The following is a 16,515-nucleotide window of genomic DNA, read 5'->3' as shown; positions in this document are numbered from 1 at the left end:
TTGCTCTTATGTAAAATATGCGGCTCTAGATGTTTGCGATTGGTCGTGGTGCGCAAACACCGCCTCTTTTATGTGAGCGCGTGCGCCGCTGGATTGGGAAACCCTGGATTGACTGAACTAGTTGATAACCAGCGTCGTGATACAGGTTATGCGGGACCGCGGTTGTTAGGGTTAGTGAAGCCGGATAACTGAAAGAAATCCTGGACATGTTGATCTTGATTCGTAGTACAGGCGACAGTTCAGGTGAAAAGAGGAGCTGCAGCAGTGAGAGAGAGCGGTGCAGTACAACAAAAATATGGTGTTTTTTGAAAATTAAACCATATAAACCTATTCTGGTACAACCTTAAAATACAACTATGAACCTGAAAATAAGCATAATATGGCTGCTTTAACGCATTGCAGACATTTTTTATCATCAAAAGCCTAAAATGCTGTCAGATAAATTAGCTGCTAGATTACAAATGAGAGAGAGCAATGGATTTTGACAGAGTAGCATACTAAGATTTTACAAGGGAACAGCCAGGGTTCGAATTATGATTTAATCTTTGTGGGGGTCTCTTTAAAAAAAAAAAAAAAAAAAAAAAGTAGTCTATGAGCAGCAAATTTTGAGCATTAAACATTTCATTTCCTGCATTCAGGTGAATTTTTATGCACCTATTTACCTTTTTCTGAATCAATGTATGCTGGAAATATCTTTATGTAAAGGGAAACATAGATTACAATCCAAATATAAAAACATAATGGAATATATTACAAAAGGCTGTCAGGCATTCTGTATTGCTATTTATTCTCCTGTAGATCGACTGTCCTAATTATATCTGAGTCAGCACACATGTAGCCTCTAGAGGCATCATTTACTCCTCCCTCCTCTTTTGCGTCTTTTTGGGGAAGTAACCTCCTTAAATGTGCACATGACAATTATTCACCTCAATGATACATGAATTCATTTTAATGAATGAATAAAACCCTGGACTGTAATATTTCAGATGTTTGAGCAAGATTTCTGCTCATGTTCAAAACTTTGTGCACATTCAAAATATAACTCATCTGTGCTCTCTGAGATTTGGAGGAGTTGTGATATTTTGAGAAAAATAAAGTTATAATAGGCTATTACAAGAATAAAGTCACAATATCTACCTGCATCATAGTCTGTTGTGCATTACGTGATTGCTCTGCTGATACGGTAGATCTCAGACCTTCTGACAGACTCGAGCCCTGTTTGGGTATCTGGTCTCTGAATGAGAGAAAGTTTAGGGAAGTGGCTGTACGCTGCTCTATATCGGGGGTGAGAAACCGAAACTACTGCAGAAATTCACGGAGCACAAACGGGACACATCTGCCGCAGCATGCCCACAGCAGAGCACGTCCTTTATAAACCTGAAGCTGCACAGACCACGGAAGGCACGCTGCAGCAGCTCCGTGGTCTGTGCCGCTGCTCGTATCTGTTTTTACAGCGAGAGTGGACACTAAGCGACGCACAGGTCTGCTTCAGAGCTCCGTGTGTTTGGGAAAAGTGCTTTATTTGTGAGTTAAATAATGATGATTTTTATAGACCCCAACAGTATGATTTTACTGCTGTAGTATATGACCATTCTATAACTTTCTATAAACTTTGTCCTAAAGGTTTGTTATAAGGGAGTCCTATGAACTTTACTCTACATTCACTGAGAACATCTGGAAATTGTTAACATGAGCAGAGGTCCCCCAAGACAGAAGAGACCCTTTTTGGAGTTGTGCCAGATAACAGGCATTGATTGGTCAGTTATCCAATCCAATGGTATACTTACAAATCACGTCCTATGCTAATTCAATGCCTTGAGATATAAGTTTTGTCCACACAAAGAAAAGGCAGAGCGGCAAATTTTGAGGTTTGGGTTGGTCGTTCTCCAAGCTCTCTGCAGGAGTTTGTAAAATTGATGCTGAATCTTTACTTGTAATAAACCTTTTTATAATCAAGAACAGTGTCGGCGGATTCCTCTTCATACAGCATCACAGCATTACTATTTAAGACACCACACTGCTTTCATGGGAGCTCATCCTCTCTCTATGGGAGCTCAGCTCCCACTGGCTCCCCCGTAATTCGAACCCTGGGAACAGCTACTGTCACCTGGTGCAGTGTTTGGTTGAGATAAAAACATGCATGTCCCTCTCATGTCATGGACCCCACGGTTTTAAAGTTACGTAGACTCAGGATTTTATAAATTTAAAGAGGCAGCTGGTCAGCGGGCTGTCACTTTGTCTGCAATTGCCTCTAAGCTTTATGATCCCAGAAGTCATGTGCAGTAAATGTGCTTATCTGTCTCACCACCCAGTATAGAAATAATTATATATGAGTATGTCTGTTCAGCTAACCTCTGGCCCTTCACTAAATGACTGTCAAGAAAAGGTACAAGTAACTCAGACAAGCACTGACTTTAACAGTGACTACTGTACTGACAGTACTGTGTTCACCTTCAGAGAGACAACAAACCCCTCAACGAAAAAGGTAGGCATCAGCATGCACTCATTCATTAACCGGTGCATTCCCAGTCTGTCCATTCATCTGTGTAGTGACAGAGGCTTGACAGTGGAGGATTACAGGGTCAAAGCATCCATCAGATGGTCCACATGCTGCCACACACATACTGCCTCTTGTTGGAAGATTCAGTCGGAAATGTCGGTCAAGTTATCATTGATTCATGTATTGACTCAAAGTGTGTAATTCTTTAGATTATCATGCCGTTACTGTCACCTCTGCTCTGTATCCATATTGTATTGAATGTAAACGTTTAAGTTCTACAGAATCCCAGAATCCATGTTACAATGATAACACACTTCTCAAATGGAAAAGTGTATAACAATGCACGCAGAACATGCATCATAAAATAGCAGGTAACATTCATAATTATCACGTCAGCCAGCATACGATGGCGATCTCGGTCAGTCCACCACTTTGGTCCAGACTGAAACATCTCAACAACTTTTGGATGGATTACCATGCCTTTTTTATTAAAACATTTTTTACAGCTATTCAGGATTTCCAGAGGATGAAGCCAACTTACTTTGGTTAACCTCTGACTTTTCCTCTAGTGCCACCAGCAGGCTGACATTTGTGGTTTTGACCAGTTTATTTCCCTACCCTTTGTTTATGTGCGTGAGTTGAGTTCAAATAATCACCATCAGTGGCTGCACATACTCTGACTCTAGGGACATAAAATATCAAGTCACAAATGAAGCAGAGATATTTTGATATTCCTTATTATCTCCCCAACTAATGAGTGTTGTGTCCCCTTCCATTTTGCCTGTAATCCAATATGTCCAGTGGCCGACAAACCCCAGGCTAAAATTAGAGGCCATCCAATCCCCTGCACAGTATAGAAGCGAGGCGAAGGCAAGAGCTGGGACATTGCCTGGTTGGTGTTGGACCACATCCTGCTAAGGACCTGTACTGTAGTCTGCTGCATTTGTCCTTCAGTGGCCAAGGTTTCATGTATCAAGTGATAAAGCTACTTTCCACCTATCAGCCTAAATCACAAAGTACAGTAGGCTGGTATTGAGATACTGCAGATTTGTCCTATATTCCAAAATGAAGCGTTTAAAGAGAATTCAGCACTGTCACTTTAACAGCAGTAAGTGAGCACAGTGTTCAGAGAAAACCTGAGTAAGCGTGGATGGCTGAGTCTCCTCCGCACCTTTAGCCATAAAGACATTTACGTCTAAGGAAGATTAAGTGGATCTGTGGCTAAAAGTCAGTGCTGCAGCTGTATGTTCCAGTGGTTACAGGAAGATCAGCTGCTTGTTGACACTGTTCGCTTCACTCTTAAGACAAATAATCTTATAGTTTGTTTTACTCTGAGATGTTACTGAAGCTGTTTTTTTTTAAAGCAGTAAGATGTAAGATGCATTACATTGTGAGAGAATATGGACACAGCTATAGATTCCCTAAAATGGCTATATTTTGGTCAACATACCAAATCACTGACCCGTACATGTTTCTTTCAATTGAGAAACATTGCCAAACCTTAGAGCTGTTCTTCCGCAATCGGAGCTTGAGATGTTCATTTGTGGTTTTATATTATCCCGGCTTGATTACTGCAACTCCCTTTTCACCTGCCTCAGCAAGTCATCCCAGGACCGTCAATTGGTCCAGAATAGGGGTGGGAATCACCAGAGGCCTCACGATACATCATCACGATACTTATGTCACGATACGATATTATTGCAATTTTAAACATATTGCATAATTCTGCGATATATTGCAATGTATTACCTTTTTCCAACTTCAAAATTTTCCCAATTTCAAATTATGTCTCCAAAAGGAAAACTTTGTTTTATCTAAAAACATAAATGTATCTGTTTGTTTGTCTCAATTCAATTTTATTGCTGCAAAATGGAATTGTCAAGCAGACAAACTGACCAACACAAATATAATAATAGATCAATACTTGGTGTCTGTGTATCGATACAGTATTGCCACAAAAAATATCATGATACTATGCTGTATCGATTTTTTTCTCCCACCACTAGTCCACAATGCTGCTGCAAGGCTGTTGACCAGATCCAGCAGGACGTCGCACATCAGTCCCATGTTATCCTCGTTACAGTGGCTTCCTATCAAGTTCAGGATCCATTTTAAAGTTCTTGTTCTGACATATAGAGCCTTGTGTGGTCAGGCACCTGTTTATATCGCTGACCTGCTCCATCCTTAAGGCTCTGACACACCAACCCGACAGCTGACCGTCAGCAGAAAAGGCAGTCGGACTGATCAGTAGGCTCCCCGAGGTCAAAAAAGTGCCTCAGAACACACCGAAGCGACGCCGATCGTTACCGTACGTTCTGCCCGTGTGCAAGACATAATATGTCTCCATAACAGCAGGTAGCGCTAATCTGTATTGTCGCCCAAAAAATGAAAACCGGAAATGATGGAACATCTCCTAGTAAACAACAGAGCACGCTGTTGTCAGTCATTGTTTCATCAGAGATGTGTTGATAGTAGTCAAGAATGATCGTTGTTGTCATTACTCGCTGAACGGAACAGATTCAACAAGTCAAATCGGCCAAAATGGATGCTGACAGCTCCTCCGACTGACGATGGCACGGAACACACAGAACAGACTCGAGTCACCGACCTCGCCAGACTGTCCGACGGACGATAATCGGGTTGGTGTGTCAGACTCTTTACATTACTAACAGGTCACTCAGGTCTTCTGACCAAGGATTACTGGTGGTCCCACGCACTCGTTTAAAAACTAAAGGTGACCGTTCCTTTGAAGTGGTGGCTCTGACTCTGTGCAACGCCCTTCCTATGGTCTTACGTTCTGCAGTCTTTGTTGATGCTTTTAAAAAGCAGCTGAAGACTCACTTGTTTAAACTCACTTTTGTCTCATGTTTGTAACTTTAGGTCTTTAAGTCTTTTAATCTTTTATTTCCATTGGTATTTTATTTATTTTTTGCTTGCTCATTATTTCCATTGGTATTTTATTTATTTTTTGCTTGCTCATTTTACTCTTTGGGTCTTAGTTTAATAATTTTATCATGTGAAGCACTTTGTGACTTTGTCTGCAAAAGGTGCTATGTCAAATAAACTTTTATAACTTATTATTATTTGTTACTTTCAGTTTGTGTTGATTCTAGCGGCCGCTTTGGACAAAAGTGGTAGTGTTTTTACCTTTTACGGTGCTTTATTGCCCACTGTTTACCGAGTTAGCGTTACCAGGAGGTCATACAGTTGCGATGAATGTTTTGCTCTGGCAGAAAATCATTCATTTACAATAAGAGAATACATTACAGATGCATTGTTGCATACGGTAACTTAGCCTGGATATATCGTGAGCTAAACCGTGTAACGTTTTCACTGTAACTGTGTCACGAGCCAAAGCATTATGAGTTTGTTGTAACAAACCAACATAAAAATAACTTAGATTAATATAGCGTGTTTCATAAAACCCACGGACGCTTTACACAAGTACAGGGGACAAGGGAAGGCCAACACAAACACGGACTAAAAAGAAAAAAAAAAATGGGCGCTAAATGTTAGGGGAATGTAATTTAATATAGGCTACTGACATACAACCATATTGTGCATGGTAAAGTTAGTTTATGAATGAAATAGGCATATTACATACCTGAGGGCCAATTCAGGGTCGGTTGAATCATTTACAATCCCGTAATTGTCTCCATCTGTTGAAAACCTGACTGAGATTAACTCGCCCGTTGTCTGTCTCTCTCCCTTTTAGCTTTTAGTTGTTCTTCGTTTAATTTCCTTTTTTTCTGTGATGGCCCTGTCCCAGTATACATCAGATAACTTCTGAAATAAAATTAAAATACGATTAGGCCTATATAAAGACAACTCCTTTTACCTTTTACCCCATAGGCTTTTCCGGTGTTACAAAGAAATCTGTGACCCATCAGAATGTGTTACTGTAGAGCCATTCTACCTGATGTAAATCATTCTGTGTCATTGTGGGAAAAATCGGACCCTGGCAAAGGCATTAACAAAAACCATATAAAAATAGCGTTATTTTCACTGTTAGTTTTGTGTGCTGTTACAGGCCATTTATGATGATTAGATGAAAAATTACACAGTTAGAGAAACATTAAAAAGTTACATATAGTCACTTTAATATTAAATGTCTTTATCCAGGGAGCCGATGCGATGTCTGTATTAAACACATCAAAAAATACTTAAATTTGTTTTAATTAAATGTAGGCTTAGATATGCTTCTTTCCATCTTGTTGTCCCTGCAGGCATGCCCCCACCCCAGTTGCCCAGCAACCTCCTTAATAAGATATGCGATGAGTCACACTTTGGGCTATTTACAAGCCAAATGTCTAAGCTGTAGTTAGAGCATCGACTTTATAGTTGCGTGCTATTGAGGGCCATTGTCTCCAGGATAATGCACATCAGCAGTTCAATTAGGTGGACTGTATCGAATTTACAAACAAACAGGTTGCTTATAATGAACAATTATTGGAGTTTGTGCATCTAAAATGTCCTAAAGCATCGTGTTGGCACGCTATTATGGGGGCTCAAGATCTCATTATCTAGCAGCAAATGAATGTCTCGAGGGGATGTATGGTGATTTCCTTATTATCTGTGATGGTCAGTGATTTAAATCCCATTCGGAGCTTAAACGTCTGTGATTTCTCAATAATTGCAGCTCCAATTTTCTGCTTCTTCGGGTCAGCGCACAGTGCTATAACTGAAGAAGAAGAAAAGGATTTTTTGATGTAACTTTTTAATGTTTCTAAAGCTTTTTTTATACAATGGTCTTAAATGACCAGCAAACGAGACTAACAGTGAAAAGAACGCTATTTTTATATACTACAGCGCTATAGTAACACATTCTGATGGGTCACAGATTTCTTTGTAACACTGAAAAAGCCTGTGTTAGCGTATGCCAGCGGAGCCAGGTAAAAAGAAGCAGGAGATTTCTTAATATAGGCCTAATTGTATTTTAATGTTATTTTAGAAGTTATCTGCTGTAGTTATGACTAGTACTGGGGCAGGACCATCAAAAGAAAGAAGGAAATTAAACCAAGAACAAATAAAAGTTAAAAGGGAACGGGAAAGACGAGGCGATAACGTGAGTCACATTCAGTCGGGTTTTCAACAGATGGAGACAATTACGGAATTGTAAATGATTCAAAACCCACCCCGAATTCAGGTATGTAATATGTTTATTTCATTCATAAAATAACTTTACAATGCGCAATGTGGTTAAATCATTAAATTCCATTTAACATTAAATTACGTCCGCCTTCCATTTAGCGCGGAGGTTTTCCTTTTGGTCTGTGTTAGTGTTGGCCTACTATTTTCTTTTCCCTTGTCCCCCTGTAATGTTACTTGTGTAAAGCGTCCGTGGGTTTCATGAAATGCGCAATATTAATCTAAGTTTTCACGTTGGTTGCTACAATAAACTCTTAATGCTGTGACTTGTGACACAGTGACGGTGATACCCGGTTTAGCTCACGAGACATCCCAACCCAGTCTCACGGCAGTTTGTGAAATGGTCACATTATTTAAACTATTGATTTGTGTACACGGACACGTTCATGTCGTTTTTTTTGTGGTGGTCAGCACATTATTTAAACTAATGTATTTCAATGGGAAGCATCTTTTGTGATCACAGCACGACTACGGTAGCGAGTAGTATGAAATGCCGAAAATCCGCGCAGGGAGGTTGGTTGCGGTGGTGGATGGGTCAATTAACACAGGACTTTCACCCCGGAGACTGGGGATCATGTCCCGTATGTGGCATTTCATTACCCCGTTGTTCTTTTCATAAACCCAACCGTCCCGTTGTTGTCGCACGTCCCCCAGAGACAGCGGCCGTCTCCCGCGTGTGACGTTTCCATTCCCCGTTGTTCTTTTCCTAAACCCAACCTACGTATAGATGTTTCCCATTACGTGCTGACCACCACGAAAAAAACGACATAAACATGTCCTTGTACACGAATCAATAGATAAAAAAACATGATCATTTCACGAACTGCCGTGAAACCGCGTTGGACATCCAAGCTAAGTTACTGTATGTAACACTTGAAATGATGCACGTTACTTATTCTCCTATTGTAAATGAATGATTTTCTGGTTGAGCAAAATATTCATCGTGACTATATGACCTCCCAAAAACGCTAACGCAGTACTATACAGTGGGCAATACAGCACCGTAATGAAAAGACCTTTACGACAGCAGGTGTGGTAAAAACACTACCGCTTTTGTCCACAGCGGCCTCTAGAATCAACACCAAACTGAAAGTTACAATAGCCACTTTAAGATCAGTCTTAGAGACATGTCATGTTGTAACATGTAACAGGTGATTGTGGTTTGGCTCCTAATTAGTATAAAGCATAACCCACTGACCAAACTGACCAAAACAGGGAGGAATAGGAAGTCAAACCCCTAAATAAGACCAATGACAAAACTACTATTGGCCTGGTGCATCGCATTATACCACAAGAGACAGAATTTGTCCCAAGGTAACCCCCCAACGTGAAAATAGAGAATAACAATGCAATTATCTGGCTCTTTCTCTAGCTTTGTTAATATTCAGATGCTGGTCTGCTTCCAAGCAGCAAAAGTAAGCTGAGTCATGTTTTCTTGTTCAAAAAATCTGTGTACTTCAATTGTACATTCTGTGCTGAGATTTTGTCCTTCAAGTCAGCTCCTTCAGAATGAATATACTGTATTTTGGATCTTGTTTTTTGCACACAGTAGCGTTAGTTCTTGTATCTAGATTATGTTGAACAGCATGTACGTGTGCAACATCTTGTGCGCAAATGTCTCTCTTTAGGTAGAAAGATGTAAACAGCTTTCAAGAGGATGCAAGATTGTTTTGAGTTAAAAACACACCACTATCAGGATGAGCTGCCCAAAGCCACAGTTCATCCTTCACAACTTGGACACCAAATCTCTGAAGCACTATTTTGGCTTTGGCCCCCTGAACTGCTTATGAGTCATCTTGGCAGATGGGTTTAATGCACCCTCCTTTACCCTCACCGACACAATATATGCTGCTGGGCCTCCTTCTAGCAGCACTCCTGCCAAACACAGTCCCACTCTGTACAAATCACTCCCATTTAAGACGTTTCCCAAATCTGTCCAGTGTTGTCCGGGCTGAAGATAAATCAACTGCCACGGGGTGCACCACTGTAACACTCCTGTCCTTCCCTCCTCTGTTCCTTTTGCTCTCAACATGTCTCTTAAATAAAAGGGAGCAGGGAAAATGTTAGTGGGTCAGCAGAAAATAGCCTGATAATTGACCCTGCCATTTAACAAATGCAAAAGGCACGCAATATCACAGCGCCATGCCAAGCCCTCTCATCTCAGCTGGGTCCATTTCTATAGCAACAGTAAACACAGAGAGGGGCAACAATGGGAGCTTAGCTCAAAGAGGAGCTCATATTTAGAGTCAGGCTGTCACTTGCGTCGCTTTATCCAATCATGTTACATATGCCAAGAATTTCACAACCAAAGATAGTGGGATTACAATGCAGAAATAGCAGCGAGATGTGAGCTGGTTCACATTGAGGTTGCCATGATACAGACTAGGCCTACTGTAAGGAGTTGGTTAACATCATGTATGGCTACAAAGCAAGCTCAGCTAAGCTGCACCCATGGAGAACAAGCTACTCTTTGCTAGGATGCAATTTTAGCAAATTTGTAGTGTTAAATCCGTAGTTACTAACATAATTTAGTGTGCTCAGAAGGTGACTACAACATGCTACCTGTTGATACTTTAATTAAAGGAACAGTTTCACATTTTAAAACATTTGCTGTCTTGCAGTTAGGTGGGAAGACTGATACAACACTTACATCTGTCTGGTACTGTAAATATAAGGCTATAGCCAGCAGCCGGTTAGCTTAGCTTAGCTTAGCATAAAGACTGGAAACAAGGGGAAACAGCTAACCTAGCTCTCTCCAAGAATTAGACTGGCACATGACCCCCCAGTAAACAACAACGTGTTAATTAGTGAGCTTTAGAGGTGTTTGTAGGTGGATTTTGTTACCATTGACAGAGCCAGGCTGTTTTCCCTTGTTGTGCTAAGCTAAGCTAAGTGTAATCTGCTGCTTAAAACTGCAACATTTGGTTTCTATTCCAGTTCTGCAAAGACTAGCAAATTGTGACCTCTGACCCCAGACTAGCACACCAGGCCTTACTGTTCTAATATGGAGGGAAACAGAATAAATAGGTAATACACATCTTTTCCTCAAAAGAGTAGACTCTACACATGGTAATCTGTCTGATGTGCAGAGCAGCCAACAGCAGCTGAGGACTGTATTGTGCACATGGCCCTGAAAATTTCTGCTGCATCATGGAAAGCATTGGCCATGTCAAACAGCTGACTTCAGTGGGCCCTTGTTGTATATTTAACAGAGAACATTGGCACTAAATAAAGTAAAGGTAGTGACACACTGGCAAATCTGAGCAATGTGCATGACGAACATCTGTGGGTGGTTGCCACAAAAATGGCCAAGCCACTTCGATGTAGAACATTGTTTGTTCAAGAACAAAATAGGAAATAGGGACTCTTCATTGTTGCTGATTCTACCATCTCCTTTTTATTTGTGACGCAGAACCGGCTCACGAGAGGAGGCACAAAGTCTTTATTTGTTCTTCTCTCGCTGGCTCTCCTTCCTGTTTTGTTTTTCTTGTCACAACATGATGCATGGGGAGTGAAAATAGTAAATGCAGACAGAATGTGACCATCATCTGCTGTATGAATGTGTTTAACGTTTGATTTCAGAAGAACAACTTCTCTAAAGATTTGACTCAGACCTGACCAAAAATTCTCCTTTTGGATTTCACCATGTTGCATTTTCCACGCATAAAATGTGAGCCTCCAGCTTTCATCCCATGCAGATAGTTTTTAATGCAGCTCAGACAGCCACCCATTCCTAATACTGATGCAGCACAAGCGTAACTCACTTTTACACAGATATGAGCGGTGACTGTATCTGCTGCAGCAAACGGCTTAAAGATATGTACGTGAATTATTTATGCACCTTGTGTCAAGCTGTGTCTGTAGTAATGCACCTGGGGAATGAGGTGTCAGCAATAAAATGCAACATAAAGATACTGGAATGGCTATCCACAGGGTGTTTTACCAAATTATATATAACCGTAGAACATCCTGACGACGCTTTGAGCTGACACAGAATGTTTGGCTCTTTAAAAATGAAATAACTGCTCGCAAATATTCAGGAAATAATAACCTGTTCTACATTTAAAACAAAGTGACTAAATGACTGAAACGCATTCTTACTAATACAGACCTTTCCCTTTTTATAGTTGTATGTCCCCCAGCCTCAGTCCAGTCTTCACTTGCTCTCATGGGAACAGGTTCTGCGAAAGCACTTTCCAGGTGATCTTTAAAAGTCCATCCCAATGGACAAACTGATCTCAGCTGACTTATTTTCACTTCACTTGACAGCAGAAGGCTGCGAGTCAAGCTGACATAGACATAGCAAGAGACTAATGTGGGACAACATTGCGCGTTTCTCTTCGGTATATATAGTGCTCTTTTTCAAGAGCTGTAAGCAGTTGGTATTTTGTAAGAGAAACAGGATCATCAGGATGAAACAAGTCACTGGTCCCACAGCCAAACGCCATGTGTCCCTCAATTAACACTCTTCTTCGGTCGACCCCACTTCAACACTCAACATTTATTTGTAGTTTTATAAGGAAATTGATTCAACAATTTTTTTTAGACCTCAGGTATACACTGAATGTAAACATATCTTTTGTTTGTTTACAAGAACACTCCACTGGGCCCCTTTAATTTCTCCATACATTATTTATATGCATTATGACACAACGCAGACTCTTTGAGCCAGTCAACAGCAACACATCACTGCATTAAATTCTAAATTGCAACAATAGATGTCTAGATATGAAGACAGTACTAGGAATGAAGCTTTGATATACAGCTTAAACCTAGTTGGCCTGACAACAGCAACTAATACAATTATATATTAGCATTAAATAAATATACAGTTAATATGGTTTATGGTATAAGTATTTGTCAACAAATGATGTAAGTTAACTGTATATCTTTTTAAAAACGTATCAGAGTATGTGTTATAAATGTACGAATGATAAGTAATTTTAAGTCGTAACGCAGGCAAAACTCAGTCTTTGCTACGTGTCCTTAAATTATTTTCCCATCTATTGTACACAGTATTTACATATATATATATATATATATATATATATATATATATATATAATTTTTTTTTTTGATGATAGGTGAATGGAAATGAGCCAGTCCATTCTGTAAATGCATAAATAAAATACGATACAATTGATTACTCTAGTCACAGCTCACCTCAACAACTGATCTCATCGACTAAAGGACAGACAGCTCTGGAATTCTGATTACCCTGAGCCAAGTCTCATGACACCCTGATCCAAAAATGTAATGTGACACTTTATTTATTCTTTTGGAGAAGCAGTATTTTCTCTTGGCACACCATTAGCAGAGAGCTTTAGTATCCTGCTCAAGGAGCCACCGCAGAATGACATGTTACGACCCATGAACTTCATGCCAACCGCCTCCTCATATCAAGCCACTGTTATCTGTTTTGTGGAACATGTGTCTGGGTGCTATGTCAAGATATGATGTGAATATGAGAACAATAAACTGTGGGAAAGCTCTTCGAACAATAGACTGTAGAAATAATGGACAAAGCTTTCGGGCCTGAAAAGGGAAGCCAATGCGGAAGTGCCTTAAACCTGCATTCTATCTATTTTCCAGCAGGGGGCGATTCCACTGGTTGCAAAAAGAAGTCCGTTTCTATAGAAGTTAATGCAAAAATGACCCTACTTCTCACTTGATTTACCTCAATATAAACTTTATTACCTCAATAAACCCTTTCATAATGAGTTTATGGCCACACTCACTACTTTCACGTCTTTGTCTGCATGATGTTCATTTTTTTTAAATGATGGTCCCATTTATTTTTAAATTGACGATAAAGCAAAGGATGCTTTAAGGCCTGGCTACATGCCGACCTGTCAATCAGGACAGAGGTTTAGCATTGCTAACCATGGCACTTTAGCAACTTTCCCCTTAAAATGCAGTTTTTTGTTGTAATGATTTCACTGTGATTTACTCACTAGAACAACTTGAAACGTGGTTAAACTCCAGGAGGATGAAAAAGCATGTTTGATCTGTTTTCTTAAGGGCTAATCAAGGAGAAATTTGCTTTGATTCATTCAGACACACACTCGACGTAGTGTGGCACACACCACCAAGCTCTCCGCATTGATGAATCAAACACCTCCAATAAAGCCTCAGAGCCAGGCCTTCTAATCCCTCCTACAGCTGGTGAAGCTCAAGGTGCCTTAATGTGTGTCTCTGCCCCATTACACCCAAACTGTCAATCACCCTGGAAGAAAAGAAGTTTGCAGCAAGTTGTTCTGCTGCAGAAAAGTCAAAATATTATCAAGATTTTTGCTGTAATGCAGCATACAAATACAGCCAAAGGTAAATGTGACACGTGATAGTGATATCACAATTGTCATATTTGAATGATGTTCAAAGTGCAAAAAGAGGTCAAACATTATGAATGAAAGGGCATTCCCAACATGTTTAACAAGCATTGGTATGACCATAGACGTGTAGAAGAATTCTTACACAATCTGTTTACCCTAAACTTGCTGATCAATCTGTTGGTCAGCCACCATCTTGTTGGCTTACGACAGATTACCAGCACCAGAAGGCCGTGGCTCTCCGTCTCCTATGGTACCTCCTTAAACAGATTAACCTGTCACTTCTAGTCACATGCCAAACACAAGCCTTTTAAAGCTGCATCTGAAGCGTGCTGGGTTGTCCTTCTGTCAGCCCAAATATTTACTCACAGGAGGGAGGTTTGTGGGAGTCTTGGAGTAATGCTTCAACACCTGTTGATTCATTTTATGTTCATTGTAGTCAATTAAATGTCAGGACACAAGGGGGGAATTGGTTATGTTACATCTTTAAATTGCTTATACAGCCCAAAACCAAAAGATGTTGATTGCAATACAGAGAAAAGCAGCTATCATTCCTTAATGTAACAATAAATGCAGCTGTAGGCTTAATTTATTCATAACCTGTGAGTAACTGCAAACCTTAATGCATGCTCGGTGAGAGCCATGCTAATCCTTTTTACTTGGTAGCATCTCTCTTTTACTATGCTGACCACCACATACCAACGCATCATCAAACTACCGATGTCAGTGCAGGACGTCCCGTCTGAGCATGTGATAATAACTTTGGCATTTGTGGGAAATAATAACGTCTGGGTCCGAGTTTCACAATTAAACTCAAGTGAAAATGCTTTATTGGCCTGCCATTTTACTGTTGTCTCTCCCTCTCTCCCACTCCACTGAGTACGTTTCCAAACTGAGGCACGACTGCAGGCCTGGTAACTTGACCTCCTCCCTCAGCCGTCCTCCCTGCCAGTAGGAACTGTATGACACTGCTGCGGATTTTCATGGACACGCTGCCCTTTTGGAAATTCCCTGGCCGCAACCAATACTACCCGTCGTGCAACACCAGCGTCCTCTCAAGACAGTATCACTGCACAGGAGCGGATGAATTATCACCGCAGCTTTGATGTGGTGGGCAGATTGACCACGGGGTGTGTTACCGCCGCCAGGGCCATATCATGTTTGCCCTCGTCAGCAAATTCTATTGAAACGCATGGGTGATTTATTGTAAGTCTGCAAAACACAAGTATGACTTTGAGCTCAAATGCATCTTTTTAAGCAACAATACACAGCGCTGTGTGCGAATAAACTTTGTAGTTTAGATCTGTTGTCTCCTGGCCAAATAAATTCAACCCAATTAGAGAAAATTAAATCCAGTTAGATTAAAATATGATCAACAGACATTCCCTTTGACCCCCAGAGCCTCTGTAGTCTCTCTCTTCTGGCGTCTAATCTCTGTTTCTGTCTAATTAGCAAAACCTTGCAGAAAAGCTGCCACAACGCAGATTACATCCCGCTCACTGATTGTTCTGCAAATCCACTCAAATTAGACATTTCAGTGCGTCTGTACTTTTTAAGATATTGTTTGCAGCGAACTGCACTATGGGCTGTATCTTTCCAGAAAACCAGAACATCATATAATCCAGAAAAGTTTTTAATGTAATGCTTTTGTAATTAATAGAATATTTGAATCGTGTATAATGCCAGACTAATCAACAGTTTATACGAAATATTCTAAATATATTGCACATATCACTTTACATTTTTAAGTATTCTTTTTTTTTTCAGGTGATACTCCAAAATGCTGACTAACCCTTAATACACAGAGATTCAACCTTTTTCGCATTTGCCTTCAACATGAAAGGGATGAAATGAAAGGGATGAATAATGGCTTTTAGGGTTTGAGCATGTACACACACACACATCCCCTGACACACACAGCCTGTCAAAGCCCAGCTCCAGTCTTACCTCTTGCAGCGAAGCTTCAGCCCTTTGTGCTGTTGTGCCTCTGCAGTGCCACAGAAAACGTTATCCTCAGTGTTTGCTCTGCTCTCCTTCCCGATGGTTTTCTCTCCTCCGAAGCGTCCTCAGCTGGCCTCTCGTACAATCCAGGTGGTCTGATGAGGTGGGAGAAAAGAAGAGGAGGAAGAAGAGCGTGTCCTGACAGCTTGAGGGAGCTGCTGTGTGTGTGGCTGGGGACTGTAAAGACAGACTGTGTGTGTGTGCGTGTGTAAGTGTGTGTGTGTGTGTGTGTGTGTGTGTGTGTGTGTGTGTGTGTGTGTGTGTGTGTGTGTGTGTGTGAGTGAGAAAGAGAGCAGAGAGCAGAGAGGGAGAGACGCAACCTGCCATGCAGATATCAGCCCTGTTGCAGTTAAATTTAAACCACCCCTCCCTTCTGACACCTTGAGCCACGGCTGCCCTCCTTCTCCAACACACACACCAAGACACACTCGGATGCAAGCACACACAGAGCTCTGACAATACCATATGGCCCTTGATAGAAGACTTAGCCCTCGGGAGTCTGTGGATGTGACTGTCCCCCAAGGAAAGAAAGAACGA

The 16,515-nt window shown here is 40.8% G+C and overlaps 1 protein-coding gene across 3 annotated transcripts in view; it reads right to left on the bottom strand.

Moving 5' to 3' along the window:
* Positions 1 to 16,186, bottom strand: part of filip1l (filamin A interacting protein 1-like) — an 89,760-nt gene extending 73,574 nt beyond the window's left edge. The window contains exon 1 of one of the 3 annotated variants that reach the window (XM_031291827.2): positions 15,925 to 16,186. The gene's annotated coding sequence lies outside the window, so the exon portion shown is untranslated. The remainder of the gene's footprint in view (positions 1 to 15,924) is intronic. The other 2 variants (XM_031291830.2, XM_031291832.2) reach the window with 2 other exon arrangements.
* Between the last annotated feature and the right edge of the window lie 329 nt (positions 16,187 to 16,515).

Source organism: Sander lucioperca, chromosome 24 (assembly GCF_008315115.2).
Source record: "Sander lucioperca isolate FBNREF2018 chromosome 24, SLUC_FBN_1.2, whole genome shotgun sequence".
Taxonomy (NCBI): Eukaryota; Metazoa; Chordata; class Actinopteri; order Perciformes; family Percidae; genus Sander; species Sander lucioperca.
Note: the sequence above shows the minus strand (reverse complement) of the source record. Positions and strands in the feature narration are given on the sequence as shown.